This window comes from Eretmochelys imbricata, chromosome 4 (genome assembly GCF_965152235.1).
Source record: "Eretmochelys imbricata isolate rEreImb1 chromosome 4, rEreImb1.hap1, whole genome shotgun sequence".
NCBI classification, from domain to species: Eukaryota; Metazoa; Chordata; order Testudines; family Cheloniidae; genus Eretmochelys; species Eretmochelys imbricata.
This window is the reverse complement of record NC_135575.1, coordinates 56,072,742-56,095,351: the sequence shown is the minus strand read 5'-3', so window position 1 is coordinate 56,095,351 and position 22,610 is coordinate 56,072,742.

Below are 22,610 nucleotides of genomic sequence, written 5' to 3'. Positions count from 1 at the left end.
CCTGGCCAGGGGAAAGCTCCTCTCACCTGTAAAGGGTTAAGAAGCTAAAGGTAACCTCGCTGGCACCTGACCAAAATGACCAATGAGGGGACAAGATACTTTCAAAAGCTGGGAGGAGGGAGAGAAACAAAGGGTCTGTGTCTGTCTGCATGCTGCTTTTGCCATGGACAGAACAGGAATGGAGTCTTAGAACTTTTAGTAAGTAATCTAGCTAGGTATGTGTTAGATTATGATTTCTTTAAATGGCTGAGAAAAGAATTGTGCTGAATAGAATAACTATTTCTGTCTGTGTATCTTTTTTGTAACTTAAGGTTTTGCCTAGAGGGGTTCTCTATGTTTTTGAATCTAATTACCCTGTAAGATATCTACCATCCTGATTTTACAGGGGGGATTTCTTTATTTCTATTTACTTCTATTTTCTATTAAAAGTCTTCTTGTAAAAAACGGAATGCTTTTTCATTGTTCTCAGATCCAAGGGTTTGGGTCTGTGGTCACCTATGCAAATTGGTGAGGCTTTTTATCCAACATTTCCCAGGAAAGGGGGGGTGCAAGTGTTGGGTGGATTGTTCATTGTTCTTAAGATCCAAGGGTCTGGGTCTGTAGTCACCTAGGCAAATTGGTGAGGCTTTTTTACCAAACCTTGTCCAGGAAGTGGGGTGCAAGGTTTTGGGAAGTATTTTGGGGGGAAAGACGCGTCCAAACAGCTCTTCCCCAGTAACCAGTATTAGTTTGGTGGTGGTAGCGGCCATTCCAAGGACAACGGGTGGAATACTTTGTACCTTGGGGAAGTTTTGACCTAAGCTGGTAAAGATAAGCTTAGGAGGTTTTTCATGCAGGTCCCCACATCTGTACCCTAGAGTTCAGAGTGGGGGAGGAACCTTGACAAAAGTAATAAACCACTTTTATTAGGTTTTCAGATGCTTTCCCTGTCCCCAACATCATCTTAAATGTAAAGAAATTAAGGACATTCCAGATGATTACCCTTGTGCAGTAAAAGGAACACATTTTCTCCTTTCCCACCTGTCTGAGCTCCTCTGCATCTGATGACTGCTGAGCTTCTGCTTTAAAAAGCAAATGTAAAAGGGTAACTTTTCTAAGCTTATCTATGTTTTAAAACAGAACAAAAACTATCATAATCTGGCAACTCACATATTTGAGACTGTGCTACTAGATTTAGACATAGAAGTAAAATATGTGCATATGTGTACACGTAGCATGGAGTTTCTTTCCAATTAGACTGAACTCGTGTCTTGATCTTGCAGAGCATTCTGACTTGTATAGGTGAATAAAATCCCCAAATAATTTTTTTCTGATTCTAATTTGGGCTCCCAAACACAAGGAGATGTACAGTATAAGTGGCATTTTTTGGTTATTACTTTTCTCGTTTTCTGACCAGCAAACTTGTTCTTTTTTTTTTTTTTTTGCTTGGGGTCATTTGATAGAAAATGTTCATATACTGTACTTTATATTCTAAGATGAAGCAAAGATACAGCATGTCTCTTATCTTTAGAACATGCTTTCTATTGGAAACACATTAACCTTTGTGTTGGACACTGCCTACAAATGCTGATCAGATTAACTGATGTGATGGTAGAGCCATTTTAAGCAGCCGGAGTCCCTTTTATACAAGGGCTCTCAGTGGTGCAGCTGAACAGGTACTAACTGGTGGAATTCTCTTGCTGAAATTCCTTAGTGTAGACACAACTCTGCAGGTGGCTCATCCATAGCAGAGTTCAGGTATTTTGGCACAGAATTACTGTAAAAAGCTTGCAGTGCAATTCACTTTAAATAAAGGAAATCCAAAAACATTTAGCTTTTTGACTGGGAAATTGTATTGGCAGTTCTCTTTGCTTCTTCCATCTCAGGGAGTGAGAAATGGACAGCCCCATTGCTTTATTATGTAATTAAGCTAGCTCACTGTGCTTCTGAAGTTAGGAGACCTTCTATAGTCTGACTCTCTAGGCACCCACAAAGCAAGAATACCAACTTTTAAAGGAAGATTAGATAGAATATGTATAGCAGGAATAGGACTGTTCCAGATGCAAAGAATTTAGAATTTTAAGATTCTAGCTTTCAAGTGCTCCCCCAAGCCAGAAAGCCTATGAAAACCATATATAAAATATTGAAAGGTCTTCGGTTGCTTAGGGAAGGAAGAATGTTTTTGTGTTTAATGTTTGAATTGTATTTGTATAATTTATTTGAATTGTTTAATTGAATGTTGGTGTATGCTTTCAAGCACTAGGAATGTTGGGAATACATACGGTTAACACAGGTATAAAGTGCCTATCTTGCTTGTAGCTTGCATTTCATTTAGGGTGTTAGGATGCTTTGATTTGTAGTAAGATTTCTGAGGCTAAAATTTGAATGTATTTTAAACAAATAGCTATGGGCTTTGACATGCAAAATGGAACACACACAGAAAAACGGATTTTATTTTTTCAAAAGTGCCGTTGAAATGCTTATTACATTTAGGAATAAGAAACTTGAGCTAACTCATTTCAGCATCTTGTGAGATGCCCTGAGTAATAGTGCACCATTCATCAAATTTTAAACAATTCAGAAAGAAGTTTTTGTACTCAGAATTTTGTCTTACAGCATCCTCTTGCTCATTAACTTACTTATCCCTTATTCTAATTTGCATTATGGGTCATACATTTGTGTGAAGAAAATTAGCAACATAAGACAAAATACTACTTTCTCATGAATACAAAACCTACCAGGCATGGTGCTATACTATGTAAAATTTAGAAACTGAGGTGGTGTGTAGAATATCTAATTGTGCAGTATTTTAACCTGCCTGCATTTTGTTCAACAGTAACTGGAGACAGGTGGAAAACCATTCACATATTTTGCTACTCTTAGAAAATCAGGCAATATAATGACAAAAAAAATTGAAGTTAGTGCTTTCCTGAGCCATAAAAACTGGCTGGCAACCAACAGCTAAGTGAAACAGAAGCACGTACATTTCAGTTAATGATGTAGCTACCTAAGATCAGTGTTGACCGTATCAATTGTTGCTTATCACTGTGATGAACTCTGGATGATTCACTGTGTTCAAGGTCACTTTATTTTTGTGGGGATATATATGTGTGGTCTGAGAGTTCTTGTGTGATTGCCAGTGGCTGCAGCAGGTCAAAATTTTAGTTGGGTCACAGCCACTTGCTTTAAGGTCTTCTGTCCTTAGTAATTAAAGACCCTCAAAAGAGTACATCAAGCCAGGCTGTTCACTGAACTGTGGGCACCTTCCATGAAGTTATGATGCTGCTGCTGCCTTGGAGCTTGTGGTATTCGTAGCTATGCCTTTAGGGGCTGATCTTCCCAGACAGAGTCTGGGCAGGATGCTGTGAAACTCTTGTTATGTGCAGCCAATTGGAACCCGACTCAGAATACAGCATAGCTCTTGTAAGCACATTAAGCACTATGCGATCATTGAGCACCACAGAGCCCTTCATTATAAAATGCACTAAGCAGTTTGTGGGGCATTTGAGCATCTGTCTCCTTTTCGATTCTTTTTCCAAGAGATGGAAATGCTACCATGCAGTTAACAGCTGTGAATGGTGCCTTTACTTTACTTTCACTTTTCATTTTTCTGAGTAGGCCAGTGTCTCAGGCCCCCAGTGATTGATCTACATCTGGTAGCTGTTTTCTTTTATGGGTGTCTGATACGTGCATTGAAGTCACATGGCAAGGTCTTCCTTTGCCTGCACCTGCTCCCAGAACCCAATAAAGGTGTTTCCACTGTGCAGAGGAAGTTGTGGGGAAGCTATTATAGTGTGGACCTGTATTTTGTTGTAGTTTTGCTAGGGCCAACAATGTGTGACCTTTCCACCTCCACTGAAGTTAACAAAGTGACAGCCATTTACACCCACAGACGATCTGTACTCTGAGTCTCTGTAAAGAAGAAATTAATGAATGGCAGTAGGTGAACATCTATTTTTAATGATGCTGAGGCTCAATTGTTAATTATCTTTAATTTATAAAGACCATTTTTCTTCAAATTACTTTTATTCCCTCCCATATATTAATTATAGTTTGTCAGATCTTTATCGCTGGAAAAATTGTTCTTTCAAATAGTTAAAAAATGAACATATTGCTCATACTGTGTACCTTATTAGCAAGTTAAATAAATAGGCCTTTCCCCTTCTTTCATTTTTTTCATTACGTATACTGAACACACATTAAATTATTTGAATTTACACAGACAGATTTGGCAGCCTTTTCATATTTACTTTGACTGTGAGATATAGATTGAACTTGGGCTCTGTCTTCAAGAGTAAGTTATCTGTCATATGAATAGCTGTGTGACAGAGAATCAGACATAGATAGTGGTGGTGTTATAACTGTGTAAAAGGTATGATTTTCATAGTCCCTGAAATTTTATTTTTGGTCTCTTCATTTGTTATTTTATATTGTTGTATGGATTTGGGGGAGGTGTTATGGCTGACTTCTTAATGTAAGACTAATAAAAACAAAATGGGGGGAAACAATTTTCTAAATATGTTTACACTCAAATCTATCATTTTTTTATTTATGGGAAAAGATAAGCAAATCATTTCAGAAAGGATGTTGCTTTATAATTGAGGAAGCATGGAATTAGTTTTGTAAGCATCGGAGTGCAGTTTGCCACCCTAACTGTTGAAAATGTATTTGTCTGACCATACAGAAGACCCTTTATCTATGACTGCCAATTTACTTTTGTCCTCTCCTTTATTTATACATCAAGTTCCACATACTATTGGTCCAAATCCTGCTGACCTCAGTCCTCACTCAGGGAAATCTCCCAGTGTTTTTCATAGTCTTTGCACTCTTTAGCCACTGCCCTGGATCTGGGAGTGGTGCAGACACACACTGTCCTTGGGGGAGCATTGGGAGGCATTCTGCCTCGGAGGAGTGGAATGTCTCCAGAGACTCTCCAGTTGCATGAGAGCGGGGGAGAAGAGCACTCTGTGACACCTCTTTAAATTCCCTGTCCTCTTTGCTCACCCCATCCTCTCTTGGAAATTGCTCCTTAGGGGAGGAGCAATTCTGTCCATGATTTAGCAGGCTAATGCAGTGGATGGGGATGGTGGGCACAAGTAGGGAGGAAAGATGCTTATACTACCCCTACTCCATAAGGAGAGCTACAACCTGAGCTTTAAACACCACCCAGTAAAAGTGTTCAGCTGTATGCAGGTATGCTTGTCCTTTCATTTGGGCACTTCAGGTACATAAATTTATCTTTTTTGTAATTGTAGCCCTTGATGTAACCCAATCCAAACAAGAGCGGGCACATATTCCACCTTGTGCCAGGGCACTGTGGTAGGGTGAAAATCCTTTAAATTCTGTTTTCTTGTTTCCCATTTGTCCAGTATTAAATTTTATATTAGAACCATGTCTCCTGTTCTATAAACAATTGTGTGACAAAGACTGTTTAAATACAATGTATGTCTTTGCTGCCTGAAGTTATGTCATTTAAACTGTCCAGTAAAGGGTTAATCTTCTAACTAAAGAGGAAATACTGTTGGATCTGTAGTTGTTCGTTGTTTCATAAATACCTTCTTTTAAAAATAAATCTGCAAAACATAGGAGAAGGAGGCCTATTCTGTAAAAGTTAAGGAGCTGGCAAATGCTGCATAATTAATGTAAAAATCTGAAAAATTTCAGTTGTGCCAGGCACTGCCAGCAGTCATGCAGTAAGTTACAACCTCCAAAATCTTACCATAATTTTCGGGAAAACCAGTATCTCCAGAATAGTCCTTTTTTGTTTTTCTAACAAAGTGTTATATCATTATCTATAGTTTCAAGAATTGGATTTCAGTTAGCAACCTTGAACCAGGAATACTAAAGTCTTACAAAACTGACCAACACGAAACATAGTGTTGCTGAGTTCTGCTACCTCTTCCATTTTTGTGTTGTCACCAAACTTCTCCACCATGTTGCATCTCTTCCTGGTCATAAGAGCTAACATCTCTAATACTGATGTTTATGGCACTTGACCATTCACCTTTATTAATGCCAGACCCCTTCCATGTACAAGTGAAGATTTCTTGGCGTTTGATACCTGAGCCAACTCTACACCCTCCAGCAATCTTATTCTTTCTACCCCATTTATTATGGTAATTACATTTTGTTGTATTCATGACAGCAGTAGTATTACTTATTTATATGCCACAATTGGCTTGCATGGCGTTTTAGAGATGTAGCTAGACTGAGGAAAGGGGTATGTAGAGTTCCTGCACTGCAGCAAGAACTTGAAGTGGGATTCTGGTTGACTCTGCTGAAGCATCAGCTCTGACACCCTAAGGAGAGTGCAGCTTGCACTCCCCTCCATCACTGGCAAGTTCTGCAGTGGTTAGGGTGGCGTGATTATGGTCGTACCCCCACCTGCACCTTCTGTAGAGGCTAGTGCTGCTGGCTCTGTGTTCAGTGCCCACGCTCTCCAGACAAAATGTCAGTAGAGGCAATTACTTGTGCAGAAAGGGTGCCTGCACAGAAAAGGTGCTTTCTCAGAGCAGGTCCAGATAAAATGGGAGTAGAACTGTCAATGAACATGACTGCCTTATCTGCAATAGGACTTTGACCATTGCTACCATCAGTGGAATACTTCCCGGAAAAGGCTAGCATAGCCAGGACCGTAGATCACCTTACCAAGGAATACTACAGTGGTCAATCTTACTTTCTCTCACCTCGTGATGTATTCTCATAATAACTACATGTGGCAAAAATCTGCTTACTATGAGATGGCTGGAGCACTTAATAGAAGGTATGAACTGTATAATACATGTGCAATTCAGAGTAATAAGTACTATGAGCCACTTCAGAAGCCAGTGGAGTTACTCAAGATTTACACTGATGTAACAGAGCTGAATCTAGCCTGTTAATATAACTTTAAATCATCATAATAAGAGAGAAATATACTATATACAAACCAAGCCTTCAGTTATAAACTGACATGAAGAGAGGCTTGAACTTAGGTCAGGCATGAAATATTCAAAAAAGAAAAGAAATGCTCTTTCACTTCCACTTTGAATTAATTGCCTATGACATGTTAAAAGGTGTAAGAATAAAAAGTGTCTTTGTTTTTAATTATGCTAATTCTTTTATAGCACTGAGGAGGTGTTGGTAATGATAATGGCTCAGTCAACTGATCTCCAACATAGTGTAGATGTGAAGTAGTCTGCCATGAATGACCAAAATAGATGCCCTGTTTAATAATACAATACTGTCTTTTACATTTTGGTAAAGGACTACAAGAAGGATAGTTGAAACTCAATGTAACTTTTTATGCATGGAGAAATTTGGCACTTAGATAATTCGGTGGTATGTGCACTAAAAATGGATTGTGTTCTAATGTTAATAATGATTCTTTGTGCTGTGAATGTGTGGTAAAGAGATTAAAATTTCTAATTAATATTTTTACTAGTTTGCAGTGTTGTTGTAGCCATGTTGGTCCCAGGATGAGCCTTGTCTAATAAAAAGGTATTACCTCACCCACCTGGTTTTTCTAATTTGTAATAGTGATAGTTGCAATGCCTTCTGTTCATCTACAGGGCAAATACAAGTCAGAGAACTGCGCTGCATGTTTATCTTTTCTACTGTCTTGAAAAAACATATGGTCTCTGAGTGTAAGAAAGTAATTTGTTAAGGTTTGCTTCATCTTGTTCCAGACCAGAGCAAACAAACTCCTTGATGGGTCAGATTTTACTCTCAAAAGCACAGAGCAAATTAGGGGAAAGAAAACACCCTCTGATAGCGTATTGTGTATCTGAGATTCAAGTTTATCTTTAGTTGTGGAAAATGGGTTAGAATTGCCCTAATTATCCCCTTGTGAAGCTGAGGGTTTCCTATTTATAACGAGATGCCAAAAAGTAGCAGTAGTTTGTTTAGTTACAAAATGTACTGAGAGATTATTTGCTTTTCAAAATTCTTTTTAATTCTGTGTTTCATTTTTCATCATGACTTCGGTCTAGAGCTGGGTGAACTATTACCTTTTCTTCCCTTTGTATATTATCCAGAGACTTTGATGAATGTGTTAGTTATTTATAATTATTTTCTGAACACTTTATGTAAATATATTTCAGCCTGTGAGTTCTTTGAAAATCACCATTTTGTTTTGACTGTTTCTTTGCCTATTTACTGTTGTTGTTTGTGAAGTTTAATAGGTCATATGTTGTTATTTCTATTTCCTGTTGTCCAAAACTTCATTTAAAAAAAAAAAAGAAAAAAAAAAAGTTTGAGCCATTCCAGCACAAGCCATAAATAAAAGAGCAGGTTGGAAAATAGGTCCTGTTTTTGGTGGAACATTTTGACTTTTTGATGAAGAAAAGAACAAACAAATCGAACAATACTTCGACCAAAACCCAGAATAGTTGAACTGAAAAATGCCTTTACGGTGTCTCATAGAAGCTGTAATTAAGATGCCTCATACTCCCATTTTTCTCAGTAGTCTGGCCTCCCTGGTTGGACTACATCTCTGAGGCGTCCTGGTCTGCCCTCTTCGCAAGGGGAGGCAGTGCATCATGGGAGTCTCATGGGAGATGATATCTAGGTGGGGAGCACAGCCCAGACAGGGGCATTGGTACGCTAGGCAACCCAACTATGACTGCCGTGTGGCATTGTGGAATATCTGAATCAAAATATTTCAGTTTTTGGGTGTCCAGTTTGACAAAAAAATGAAAATTTCCACACAAAAAATTTTCACAGTAAAATTCATTCAGCTGAAAACTGTTTTTCATTGAAGAACAGTTTAAAAAAATTTTTGAGCAGCCCTTGTAAATACCTGTTTTCACATGTAATCTTATTACTACAGCCACTTACACAAAAGGCAGCTGTTCTCTGGCATTAGTCCTAGCAAAAATTTGTTTGCATAAAAATTGACTCTAAAGTGGTCAGAAAAAGGTGTGTGAATATGGCTGAATCAGAAAGCAACTCAAAGTGACAATGTTTGTAAATAATTTTTCTAACTAATCCCTCAGTGTTTATTTAAATTAAAGTTGTTCTTTTGCAATTCTTCATCTTAACAGACATTGTTTCCCTCATTTGATTAATTCACTGTATATTAAAGTGGATATTTTTACCACACAGAAATCTGCACTCTAGGTTTGCTGTTTTATACATTTCCTCCATCCCTGCCTCATATAGGTCCTGATTCAAGAAAGATTCTCTATGCAGAAGAATGCTTGCTCTCCAAAATTGGGGCAATATACAATAGAGTACGGGACCAGTCTTGCAAGGTTCTGAGTACCTCCTGTGAGGTGTGAGACCTCTCCATTTGTATTGACTTCTGTGAGAGTAGAGGACACTCAGTATTCTGTAGAATTTACCATCTAGTTAGTTTTTTCATCGGTGCCCAAGGACTTCAGTTCAACAAATCAGTTGGACTTCAGTTTTAACAGGACTCTCGCATATGCTTAAAATTAAACATGACTTGAAAGTTTTGCTGAATAGGAGTCTGGATGCAAACAGCTCCATAGAAATCACTGAAGTACAGATAGTTTGTACAGTAGTTCTTAAACAAATTGTTTGCTCATATTATATAAAAATAGTTTATAATCATTTTAATAAGAAAAGGGGATTACATCACTGCAACTCTGGGCCAGATGTTACTTTTTAGTTATCAGCTTTCACAGATTTATTTTGTTAAAAATGCATACTAACTGTAGCCACTCCATTGCCTATTTTCACTTGTAAAACGTGTTTATAACTACTCTAAATTTTAAATATTAACTTTATGTGAAAAGTAGAAATAAGTGGTCTGCATAAAAGCAATATTCCTCTGACCTGCCAGTTTAACTGGAGGAATACACAGGAATAGCTAATAATAGCCAAATGAGGATTCCCATACATTTTTAATGTGGACCAGATGATTGGTCCTTCAGTGGGTAAAATGTAACATTTCCTTGCTGTCTCCAGGCTTTTGTGAAAGAAATATTCTTCTTACTGTGAAAATCATAGCACAGCAACTGCCTGAGAAGAGAAATGTTTCCTCACTCCAAACTCTGGGTACCTTTAAGGAAAGGTTCTTTCGCAGCAGTTCTGCGGAAAAGGACCTAGGGGTGACAGTGGACGAGAAGCTGGATATGAGTCAACAGTGTGCCCTTGTTGCCAAGAAGGCCAGTGGCATTTTGGGATGTATACGTAGGGGCATAGCCAGCAGATCGAGGGACGTGATCGTTTCCCTCTGTTCGACCTTGGTGAGGCCTCATCTGGAGTACTGTGTCCAGTTTTGGGCCCCACACTACAAGAAGGATGTGGATAAATTGGAGAGAGTCCAGCGAAGGGCAACAAAAATGATTAGGGGTCTGGAACACATGACTTCTGAGGAGAGGCTGAGGGAACTGGGATTGTTTAGTCTGCAGAAGAGAAGAATGAGGGGGGATTTGATAGCTGCTTTCAACTACCTGAGAGGTGGTTCCAAAGAGGATGGTTCTAGACTATTCTCAATGGTAGAAGAGGACAGGACAAGGAGTAATGGTCTCAAGTTGCAGTGGGGGAGGTTTAGGTTGGATATTAGGAAAAACTTTTTCACTAGGAGGGTGGTGAAACACTGGAATGCGTTACCTAGGGAGGTAGTAAAATCTCCTTCCATAGAAGTTTTTAAGGTCAGGCTTGACAAAGCCCTGGCTGGGATGATTTAATTGGGGATTGGCCCTGCTTTGAGCAGGGGGTTGGACTAGATGACCTCCTGAGGTCCCTTCCAACCCTGATATTCTATGATTCTATGAAAGAGCTCCTTAACTCTCATCTCATATTTAAACTAACAGGTGTGTGTGGGGGGGTGTTAAAGGATGAGTGGGTTCTGTTTTATGACAAATGCCAACATAAGAAATATTTAGAAAGACTGTACTGAGTTTCAACTTCATTCTAAGGTTCCACATAAGAAAATTATATACATACTAAAAATACCTACAATTATCAGTGTTTGGAAAACAGATTATTAAAATGAATATTAGGCCAGATTTTCCTTGGTCTTTGTTGGCAAAATGAAGGGTAGTCATGCATACAAGGAAGCTGCATCCTGTAAAAGGCCAGGGACAACTTGAGGCCCTACTCTTAGAAGGAGTGCAGGGACTGTGCCTTCCATGAATGCCTAGGTACACAGATGACCTTGAAGGGCTTGTGGAAAGGAGACAGGTACAGGGTATCACAAAAGTACTAAGGCATCTAAACCCCAGAGTTAGGCACCTAAGTCCCAGTTTTGGCTCCACTGTGAACTCCATAGGCACTTAAACTCACTTAATGCCTAATTTTTCATGGTCCAAATTTTCTCCATGCCTACGTTTCTGCATCTGCGCTCTGTTGCCTTCCTCTAGGCATCTGAATGCCTACCTCTTGACTAAGCCCCAGAGCAATTCATGAAAGATAGATAGATATTCGTCTGCCTGAGGGGGAAGATAGATATTTGTCTGCCTGAGTTGCCTGATCCAGTAGGTATGCTCAGAGGCCACCTACCAGATCATGTCTCATTCAGAATCTCGCAGCAGGAGGAGGTAGTGTTGCTGGTGCCCACATTACGCAGTAACTGTGAGCCCAGTGGTTAGAGCACTCACCAGGTTCCATTCCCTCCTCTGTACCGGGAGAGAGGGGAGAAAGATTTGAACAGTGATCTCCCACTTCTCAGGAAAGTGCTCTAACCATTGAACTATGGGATATTCTGATGTGAGACTCCCTCAGTCTCTCCTGTTAAAGTTGTTCAACTGTGAACAATGAAATAATGATTAGAGGAGGGAACTGGACCCTGGGTCTCCCACCTTCTGCTTGGGTGCCTTAAACACTGGACTACAAAGTCATTTTCTCTCTCATTCTCTCTCAGGCCCAATGTCTATTCAAGTGTTTACCCACTTTGGAACAATCAAATAAGCTACTTTTAAACTGAAGTAAGAGTATCTACACACAGACTTGTACTGGTTTAACTAAACTGGTTTAAAAATACCCTTAGTTAAACCAGTCCAAGTTAGGGTGTAGAAAACTCCCAAGATACATACATACGTGGGTGAAGTGTTTATAAGTGTGTATGCATGAAATCGTGGACTTTTGTAGGAGAAACTGCAATATAATCCACCCTGTTATATTCATAAGTCGTTCTACTGTTTGAAGAATGTTGGTTCCTGAGAATGACTCTAGGTAAAGAGGCTGTGAGGTATTTTATAACCTAACAGTCATTTTGGTAAAGGTCTGAAGTTATGAAAGGAGCAGTTGAGTATAGTCCTCTCTGCTGCAGAGAATCAGGAAGTTTCCGAATGATAAATGAGTTTCTCAGAAATAGGACTTTAGCAGGATGCCAAAAAAATTGAAGTGGTAAATTATTAAAAGAAAATTAGTGTTTAGAAACTGACCGGATTGGCACCAGTCCCCCAGTACCCTCCCCCTCACCCCCCCCCAAAAAAAAGGTAGAAAGCAATGGAAATAAATCCATAAGCAAGTCTCTCTCTGATTTCCCTTTCAAGAAATACCAAACCCACAACTGATTTGTTTTTCCCAGGTCCGCATCCGTGTCCTGTCTGAACACAAGGAGTCAAGAACAGATGTTGGGGTAAGTGATTTCTGTTAGCTAGGGAGCTTATAAACTTACTTTGCATTAGAAGTTGGATTAAATTAATAGAGGATCATGACAGGAGTAATACACTCAGAGATTGATGGATTCTAGTGCATTTACTTCTTGACTCTAAACTTCAGGCTTTTTCCTTAAGGAGGATTTTTATCCGGAGGCCAGTCCAGTTTTCTAGAGTTTCTGCTAGTGCCTTGCAAGCAGTCTGGGTCAGATACAGAGCTTCTGCTCACACTCCCTTGACCAGCCTGGTCTTTGGGTTTCAGGAATAAGGTCAATCAGCACTGCCATAGCAGCTGTATTTGGTGTCTGAATAAGAAGTGACATAATATTTAAAGAGCCCATTGTGGTACTGACCTAATTTTGGGGGAGGGAGAGAGTGTTCCTCCTGGGTGAGGGCTAGCAATGTGTATATCCGATAAAATTGAAATTCCACAGGCTTGAGGAGAAATGGCATCCTGTAACGGCATCAGCGCCCACCTCTCAAGCGTGCCCCCTTTTCTCTGTCGAATAGTGCCTCCAAACAGTCTTTTCATGGGAGGGAGAGGCAGTACCCCCCTCTCATGGATGGCCTCCTTTCTCTCAGGTGTGAGCCTGCTTTTTCTTTTTTGGTCTTACATCAGGGAGGCACCTGCTTCTTCTGAGCACCCCACAGCTACTGGTTCTCTTGGCTGGTCTTTGGCAGCTCAGCCCTCTAGCCAAGCCACACATGCTGTCCCCCCCCTTCTGGTATAAAGTCCTGAGTTCTTATCACTGCCCTGGTATGGGGCTGTAGTTCTTAGACTTCTTCCCAGAGGCGCTGCCTTTTTCAGACACCTAGCTGGAGCCCATCTTGGTACCCTCAACGGGGGTCCTTTTCAGCAGCCCTCCCTGGGCTCAGTCTGATACCAGACAAGCAGGGCCCATCTCGGTACTCTCATCTGGTCTGGCCAGGTTTTATGCTCAGTCCCCCGGGCTCAGCCTGCCCACACTGACCTTTCGACAGCTCTGTTACTATTCTGTCCAGCCAGGCACCTGGTCTTTGGCAGCATCCACTGGGCTCAGTTCTATCTGGTGAGCTCTCTGCACCGAGCTATCTGCAGTCCTGCTGTTCAACCAGCCAGCTAGGCCCTCAGTCCTCCCTGATCAAGCTCCACACAGAAACTGAACTTCTTTGCTCTGCTGCTTGTCTTATATAGGGCTCTTCTGGCCCCAGATTGGCTGCTCCTCTGCAGCCACTCTAGGCTGTCTGTTGGATTTCTCTCTGATCTATTCTGGGGCAGGGTGATGCAGGACCATGAGGCCTCCCACAGGGGGCTTCCGGACCTAGTCCACCCTGCCACACATCTCGGTTAAGGTTTAATAATAAACCAGTGATTTCCCAGATTGCATTCTAAAGTATCCAGAATCACTCTTGCATTTTGGCAGCATGCACAGGCACATAGACACTCCCTTTTCCCAGCCACAGAGAAGAAATATAGAATTAGGAGTGGGGAATTGGCACTAAATCAAAATCCTTAAATCAAAAAACCTTGCAAACAATTTAGATTGGGACGTGTACAGTACCAAATTCATCTGTGATGGTGATGTGTATAAATAATAATAAATCCATGGTAGCAAATTATGTTGGTTCTGGTTTGTTTCCTGCTCTATCCAGCACTGGAATTCAGAAGTTGGGGGGGGGAGTGGCTCCCCTTTTCTTTTTGTCTGATCTTCCATCATGTGACCATACCCACTTCTAGTACAAATTAATCATATTTATTACAGTAGTGTCTAATAGGCAACCAAAAATGGGGCCCCGTTGTGCTAGGCTCTGTACAAACCCAGAGTAGTAGATGGTTCCTGCCCCTAAGAGCTTACAATATAATTAGACAAGACAGACACAGTAGGGAGAGAGGATAGGTATAACGCACAAGCGGAGTGAACGATGTGATAGCACCAAATGTCATTTTAGTTGCATGATACGTTTGAGGGGTGAGTTTACTTAGCGTGTGGATAAGCTAAATAGAAAGAAAAGTTAAGGGAAAGGGAGTGAGGAGGACAAGGCAGCAGAAAGGAGAGTAAGAGTGGAGTGGGGAGGACAAGGCAGTGGAAAGGAGAGTAAGAGTGGCCAGTGTGAGTGAAGCTGAGATGAAGAGACTGTGAGGGAGGGAGGGGGTTGGAGCAAACAGCCAATCAGTGCAAGACAGAGAATCTCTAGTCAAAACTGCTGAACATTCTCCAAAGAACTCAGCTTTGGCAGCTTCTGCTCCCTCCTGCTGGAGTCTCTGTCTGGCTCCTCTCTGCGCCCAAGGCCACATAGCTGGGGGGAAGAGAGTCAATGCTTGAGTCCCAGTGATCCCATAGTGGCAGCTGTCTTCTCTGCACAATTCTGGGTCCAGTGGCATGCTGGAGGGAGGGGTAGCTTTGGCTGAACACCATTTTACCCCCTTCCCCCAAGTGCAGTAATGCCTGATTTGGCTGCTTTCTGCTCTTACTGCCTGGAGTCAAAACATGTATAAAACATGCCTGTTTCTGACTGATGGCAAAACAAGAGCTGGGACAGACAGCAAACTATGGATGGGAAAGATTTTAAGTTGATTTTTATTCTGAGGTGCTAATTCTCCTCCTTGAACTGCCAGGGATCATTCCTGGCATAGTTCCAACAGGATGCATTTGAAAAATGTACAGTATGGCAGCAGAGTTAAATCTCAGTGAGCAAACTGTATTTCAGCCTTTCATGGGGCCATTGCAGACATGTTTTTCTTTCTCCCTTTTTTCTTTGGCTAGGTAAGTGGATTAAGTTTATTAATCAAACAATTCAACACAAGTCTCTTATAATTTATTATCACAAATGTCTCACCAGCACTAGCAAAATTATGAAGGAGCCCTAGCTATTCTATAATTAAGGTTGCTTAAAGCTCAATTTTCAAACCTCTCTAAACCACACACGCAAAGTTGGATTGGTTTGTAAATTGCCATGGCAATTCAGGGCCCAGGGTAAAGTTGGGTAAAGCACAAAAAAAAAGGAGTCCAAGGCCTGGTCAACATAGCTACATTGGTCATGGGTGTGAAAAATCCACATTTCTGAGTGACGTAGGTATGCTGACCTAACCACCAGTTGGTGCCATAGCTAGCCACAAGGCACCCTTTCAGATTCTAGGCCCGTTGCAAGGCCAGGTAACCCATTTCCATTGGATCACTGGGCCATACAACATTTTTTTATTATTATTTTGAAGGTATTTTTATATGATTTTAAGAAGATGAAACAGAAAAAAATGTTTTGGCATCTGGACAATTATATTGTATTAAACAGTGTCCTATGAGATCTGAGAACCCAGGTGTAGTAGAAAGGGAGAGCCTGAAGCATGGGCCTGGTTCAAACCCTAAGGCCTGAACAAAAGTCTGTGAGTTATGCTATGAGCAACAGTCAGGTCCTGTCAAAAGCAGCTGATTGCCTGCAAGTCAGTGACTGGTACATGAACTATTGCTAGTATTGTTGCAACACACTGAATATGTAAACACTTTCCAGCTGGCCAGCACAAGAACACCCGATCCTACCATACAATAAAATGGTTTGACAAAAATGATGAATAGTGATATTTTGTCTGAAACATCAGAAGTAAAAGTACAAAGACAGGTGGTGAATAGGAATGTTTTGTCTGAAACATCAGAAGGAAAGTACAAGGGGAGGTAACAAACATCATGAAACATGTAAGGTGATACACAAGTTGTTTATCCCAGATTTTGTCTCAGTCTATAAATGTTGGGATACCTTGTTTTAACCCTTTGGCCAACCTAGGGAGGAATGGAAAATCCCGCCATTCACTGAGCTGCATCCATTGTCATGGGCATACATGTCTTAGTATCCTCGTAGAGTCTGGCAGGTGCTATTACCATGCTTCTTCAACGACAAACCTGGCCAGGCGCCTTTGTACCTTAACAGATCTTGTGGTCATTGGGCAGTTTAATTGAGGTCTGCTGTGCCAACTATCTGCACAGAGCTGGGACAGCACACAAAAAACACACACACACAGCCAAACATCTGATAACACAAGGCTAATTGCAGAGGCTATGAGACCTTGCCGCGCTGTAGGGCCTTGGCTTGTGAGGGCCACCACAAATGGGCAAGATGTTTGTTTCTCCCCCATTCCGTTCATATAAGGAATTGCCACTATTAATTTGTATTGCAGTAGCACCTAGAGGCCCCAACTGAGATCAAAGCCCTGTAGTAATTGGCACTCTACAAGAACACAAAGTTTACCATCCAAATTGCATATTAAAAATGCAAAGGAATGTTAAGATTGCAAAGTCAAGGACTCAAAAGTTAGGAAATGCCAGAATTAAGGTTGTATGAGCAACCTTAATTGTTCTCCCTTATGTGTACACATTATGATACAGGCTGTGTCTTCTGTGCCAAAAGGTGTGTTTTTACAGTGAGATAGCGAATATGTTTGCTGTCTTGCTGTAAAATCTTAGCAGAAACAAGGCATTGTGGGAGGTATAGTGAGATAGGTGGGTCGAGTTAGCTATCTCACTTAAAAACGCACCTTTTTGGCAGTGAAGACACAGCACAGTCTTTAATTACATAATCATACTATTTTACCCACTCTGTTTCTGTCTCATGTCTCCAGTCTTCCTCTTCTTTACTTCCTCCTTTTGGTCCACCCCTCCCCACAGCTTGCCTCTTTGGCACCTTTTCTCTTTCTCTCGGCTTGTATGTTTTATACCATCTTCGTTCCCTTCCTGCCTAACTGTGCAGCCAGGGATGGAAACTGAATCATTACATGGACATCAACATAAGCCTGAGGAGGCTTTCAGCTTGGCCGTGCTGAAGACCCAGCTTTTAAACTCGGAAGCCAATTGTAGGGCTCTACATCTGGGCATTTAAATTGGCACTTAGGTTCCCAGCTATGCATTTTATGTGCCTAAAAGCCTGTCTGAGTACTAAACTTTGGAGCCCACATTCGAAAATTCCAAGGCCCTGATTCAGACTGGCCTTACCAAAGGAAGGCAGGGTACAACGCTTGCCAGATGGTGTCATACTGCTGCTGAGCAGCTCAGCTGAAACACATGTTGGTCTCCATTTTCCAAGGATTGAATGTGCTACCTCCATATGGTCCGGGCTGACCCTGAGAGCATGTGAGTGTGCTCGAGACCTATACCTGGATTTTGTCATCTGCAAGCACATTGCATTTGCTGTTAGACCTTTCATTTTTGTTAGCCTTACAAAAGGAATAAAGAATAAAATTATTATGCAAAAAACCCTGCTTATTTGTTGATGATGTTTGCATATTTGATGTGACTTAATGAAAATATCTGTAATTTCTTCACATCAACTTCCAGTGAGTTGCTGTATATTTTTCAAAAAAAATCTTCATAGAAGAAAGTTTTAGGTTATTTTCTTTCCATGCTCATTGTCCCTAGAGTAAGAAGAACTCTTGTACAACTGGTAAAGTGAAGTTTTAGTGCTGAGCAGCAGAGATATTGAGAGAGGGTAAAAAGTTCTCTTGAAAAAAACAAAAAATGTTTGCATAATTTCCTTGAGGATGCAAAAGGCTGACATTGGTAGAAAGACAACATATAGCATAGTAGTTCAACAGAAATTTAGAAAATGTAGCTGGATGAGTATATTTCTCTTTATTTGTCCTGGAATAAAATTGGTCCACCCTCGGTTGGAAATACCCAAGGAAACATGCTTACAAACATTGCTATATACTCAGAAAATACAGCATTTCTATTAATAACTTGTATTGAGCCCAACATAAAAATAACTCGAGCAAGCAAATACATTAATATCTCGAGTTCAAAGAAGATAATGCCTAAGGGTTTGAGGAATTACTGTAGCAAAACCAACATTGGTAAAACACTGAAGATTTAACATTTGCTGTGATACAGAAATCACTTGAATAGGAAAAAAAAAACCTTCAAACTAAATGAAACTTTTTCCTGCGAGTGTACATTTTACAGCCCGCTATTTGTCAGATTGTCAGACTGATTGTTTTTAATGAAAAAGATGGATTCCTGTCTGTAAAATCTGAGCTTTACAAATTATTGATAATGGTGTCACTGATGTATGAAAGTATTCTACGGGATAATACATCAAGCTAGTGGGTTCCAATTTAAAATTTCTCTCTTGCTACAAAAGACAGATTTGCAGGCATGGGGCTGAAAATGAAATGATTAAAACTTCAGAAATTAATGATGATGTCCTCCTTTCTCTCTCTTTTCTCCTGTGTTTTGTAGCGAAACTTTCTGGGCTTGACTACTTTTAAAGTAGGAGACTTGGTGAAGTCAAAGGAACAACAGTTGACCCTTACCCTGAGGTAGGTCTTTTTGTCTGTTGTAAACCATTTCAGACTAATAACCCGTGACATTTAATGATTGCGGCTTGGCTGTGTTTGAAACTCAGAATTACTTCAGGTATATTAGATGTTAACCTCAAGTGCCTCTGTTTCTACTATGCACAAAGCTAAAGAGAAATACCAATTATTTAAGTCAGAGCTTCCCATGTGTCAGGTTAGAAAAGGTTACTCGCTCTTTGATATGATCCCCTACAGAAAAATTGCAGAGCAGTTATATTTGGAAAAGTCCTTTCAAAGATTGCTACAACAGGGAATATAAATCTTATTCTCACTTAATTAGTAGATTATATTTTTGTAGAATCTAAATGTTACTATCATGAAGTGACCAGGATTTGAATATTTGGCATGTTTAAGTACACTGGGCCTGACTCACCACTGCCTTGCACCTTCTGTAATCACTTACATCTGTGTAAAGTAGGTATGAAACGCTACCAAATCAGAATTGCAATGCAGAACTCTGCACAAATGTATATGACTACACAAGGTACAAGGCTGTGGAGAATGAGGCCCAGTGTTTTAGATGTGGCCCTGTGTTAACAGGAAGAAAGGATGGAATGGATGGGTTTGTGTTTAAAACAATGGGCTGGGAATCAGGAGAGTTCAATTTCCAGCTCTGACACAGACTTATGTTTATGACCTTAGGCAAATTATTCAGGGCATAATCTATATCGGTTTGAAGCCAATAGAAAAACTCTTATTTACTTTAAAGGCTTTGGATCAGGCCCTTAGGACTTGATTTTCAGAGATGTTGAACACCCACAGCTACTATTGACTTCATTTGGAATTTAAGATGCTCAACATCTGTACATATCAGGCTCTTGTTATGTTATATATCCCTTCCTCCTCTTCCTGTTCTCCTTGAAGATGCTGCCTATAGATGCACCAGAAGTCCACACAGAACTAGATTTGGTGGCACGTGAGCTGCACACCCTGTCTTGGTGCAGATAGCCCAAACTCAAATGCATTCATCAGAACAGCAGTGGTTTCATTGTGCCAAGGGCCTTCAACACCCTTTTTGGAGAGGGCATAAATCTGGTTTTTATGTACCTGCACTCCCTGTTATGTACATGCAACTCCCTATTAAAAGTAATGGGAGTTGCATGTAGACATGGGGGCAGATGAGGAGGTATATACTATTTGATTTAGAGACCATGATGTATTGACAGAGTGTATTGATTTTCATTCTCATATTGCATAAAATCACAATATAACAAAATATTAGTTTACAGCATTAGCCTTACTGGGTTCCCAGAGGGTACTGGGTCTGAATTGGACCTTTGTAGGTTTGCTTTTTGTCAAGTTTTGTTTTTGTCTCATACATTTTTTGTACATCTAATAGCAAAAGACAGCTGTTTGAAACAATTCCAGTTGAACTCCAGAACACTAAATTGTTAGTGGGTTGAAATTTAAAAGACATTTTCAAAAAAACTTATGAATGTTGAATTGTTTCTTGAGTATGGCTGTGGGCCAGATTCACAGAATTACTCTTCTCTCATTATGTCACCAGGCAGTGCAGACGGAGACAATACTGCCCATTCCTCCTCAGTGGCAGTAAAATCTGGCTTCTTGGCAATCCCCTTCCTGCAGCATCCCTGTTGCTGGGGAAGTGTCAGGGATGAGGGACAGGCCTGTTGAGGGCATTGCCAGGCAAACTGTGCTCCATCTATTCCTAGCTGATGTACAGTTGCTTGGGAGGAGCTTTGCAAGCTGGTGTAAGTTAGAGTAGCCCAGGGCTGCTGTAACCTATGCTAGGTCTGGGACAAAGCAAAGCGGAGACTCAGGGAGCTGAAACTAGCTCTCTGTAATACCAGGTAGATATTGCTCTCATCATATAATCTGGCCCATACTTTCTTTTTACTGACATTTTAGCATTTTCTTGCTCAGGAAAAACACAAACTAAACCATGTAACGATGGATTTTGAAAGAGTTGCCTTGTTCCTCTGTAGTTCTACAGGTGGGAGGGTTTTTTGTGGGGATGGTCGTGGTAAAGGACAGTAGTGTTTAGGTTGAGGGAGGGTCAGGATATGTCTCTGTTGCAAAAAAAAATCTGTGATGCTGAGTCTGAGCACAGGTCAATTGACTTGGGTTTGCGAGTAGGTCAGGTTGTGCGGCTGATGCTAACAGTGTAGATGTTTGATCTTGGACTGGAGCCTGGGTTCTGAAACCCTGCGAATGGGGAGGGTCTCAGGGCTTTTCTGAGACCTTCCCCCTCCTCGGAGTTTCAGATCCCAGGCACCAGGCCAAGCCCAAACCTCTACGCTGCTATTTTTAGCCCCACAGCTTGAGTCCCGTGTGCCCAAGTCAGTTGACCCAGGCCCTGATACTTGATGGTGCATGTCTTTTATTGCAGCATTGACATACCCTCGGTGGCTTTGGTTTCTGATAACATTCAATTCTTCACCAAAGGTGTACTCTTTCTCTGCCCTCTCCCCTCCTTTCTTCTTGGCAGTGACTAAGGATACAAGCCAAGGAACTTCCTTTTGAGACACCAGTAGGGTTTTTAATCTGTCCTTTCATTTTGGGTTTTCATTTTTGTTTTCTTTGTTACAGCCCTTAATGTTTAAAGACTGATATTTTCTAGACTGTCCACCAAATGATGATTTAGGGGAATGTGTGTGTTTATATATAATTATCAAAACCTGCCTGAACAGGTCAATTTGAGGTATTGCTTTGGTTTTGGCAAGGTGCAAAACCTGTCTCTTCTGAAGGAATTTAACCTTTTAGAGATTTTGAAGCACAGTTTCCATTCTGAAAATTCCAAAGGGCTAAATTATGGCTCATCTAAAAAATTGTCAGTGGGTGGTGGTGATGTGCCAAATAACAAGGTTTGATGAATAAAATAGTAAATTTGCCAAATATAAAAGAAAAAGTCATCTTCAGCAGGCTAGATATTTCTGAATATCAATTTGGCAATATATGTTCACTGGAGATGCAGATTCACCCACTCCTGTGCTGTTGTCAGCAAACCTGAGTTAGGAGCACTGATGGCTGCTTCAAGTAATTTAGACTGGTTTATTTCATTAGTTTTAGATTGTAAGCGCTTCAAGACAGGGACGCTCTCCTAGTATGTGTTTGTGCTGCACGTACCATGCACATGCACAATAAGGTTGGGGCCTTTAGGCTTTATGGTAATTCTAACCCGAAAAATAAATCCCTTCATCAGCCAGTCTGCAATGATGATGGCATTCCCCATTCTCTGGAAGATCCTTTCATTTCAAGTGTATTACTCTCATTATGAATATTGCCACAGGCTTGTGCTCTGTTACCCCTCCTGTTCAATGTGTATGTGATGTCACTAGGTGAGATAGGAAGATGTGCCATCCTTTGTCACATCTGTACTTGGTTATTGTGGTGTGATTTCCACTGAGCTACACGGGGGTAAAAGAGGACAAAAAATAATGGTGCTCTTCTAATCTCTCCCCACAAAATTAAGCTCTATCCATCTGTGATGCTGCTCTCCGTAGATTGTATGGATATTCCACACAGGATCATACATGCTGTCTGAGCTCCACTGAACTCCTCAGGTTTGGCTTCCCCTGTGTGGGGAATGGGTGACACCCTTGAGCTTGGTTTCTTCTTCACTGGAGAAGAGAATAAGAGGTGATACTCTTCCAGGCCTAGTTAATTGTGGTGACAAAACACGATGTCAATCAGAGTAGATTGTGCAGAATTTCATAGTGTGATCCTTCCCCTCCTTTCTGACATGGGCAGAAGTTTCACACTTACAGTAGCATCTGAGTTAGTGTCCCATAGTGACACAT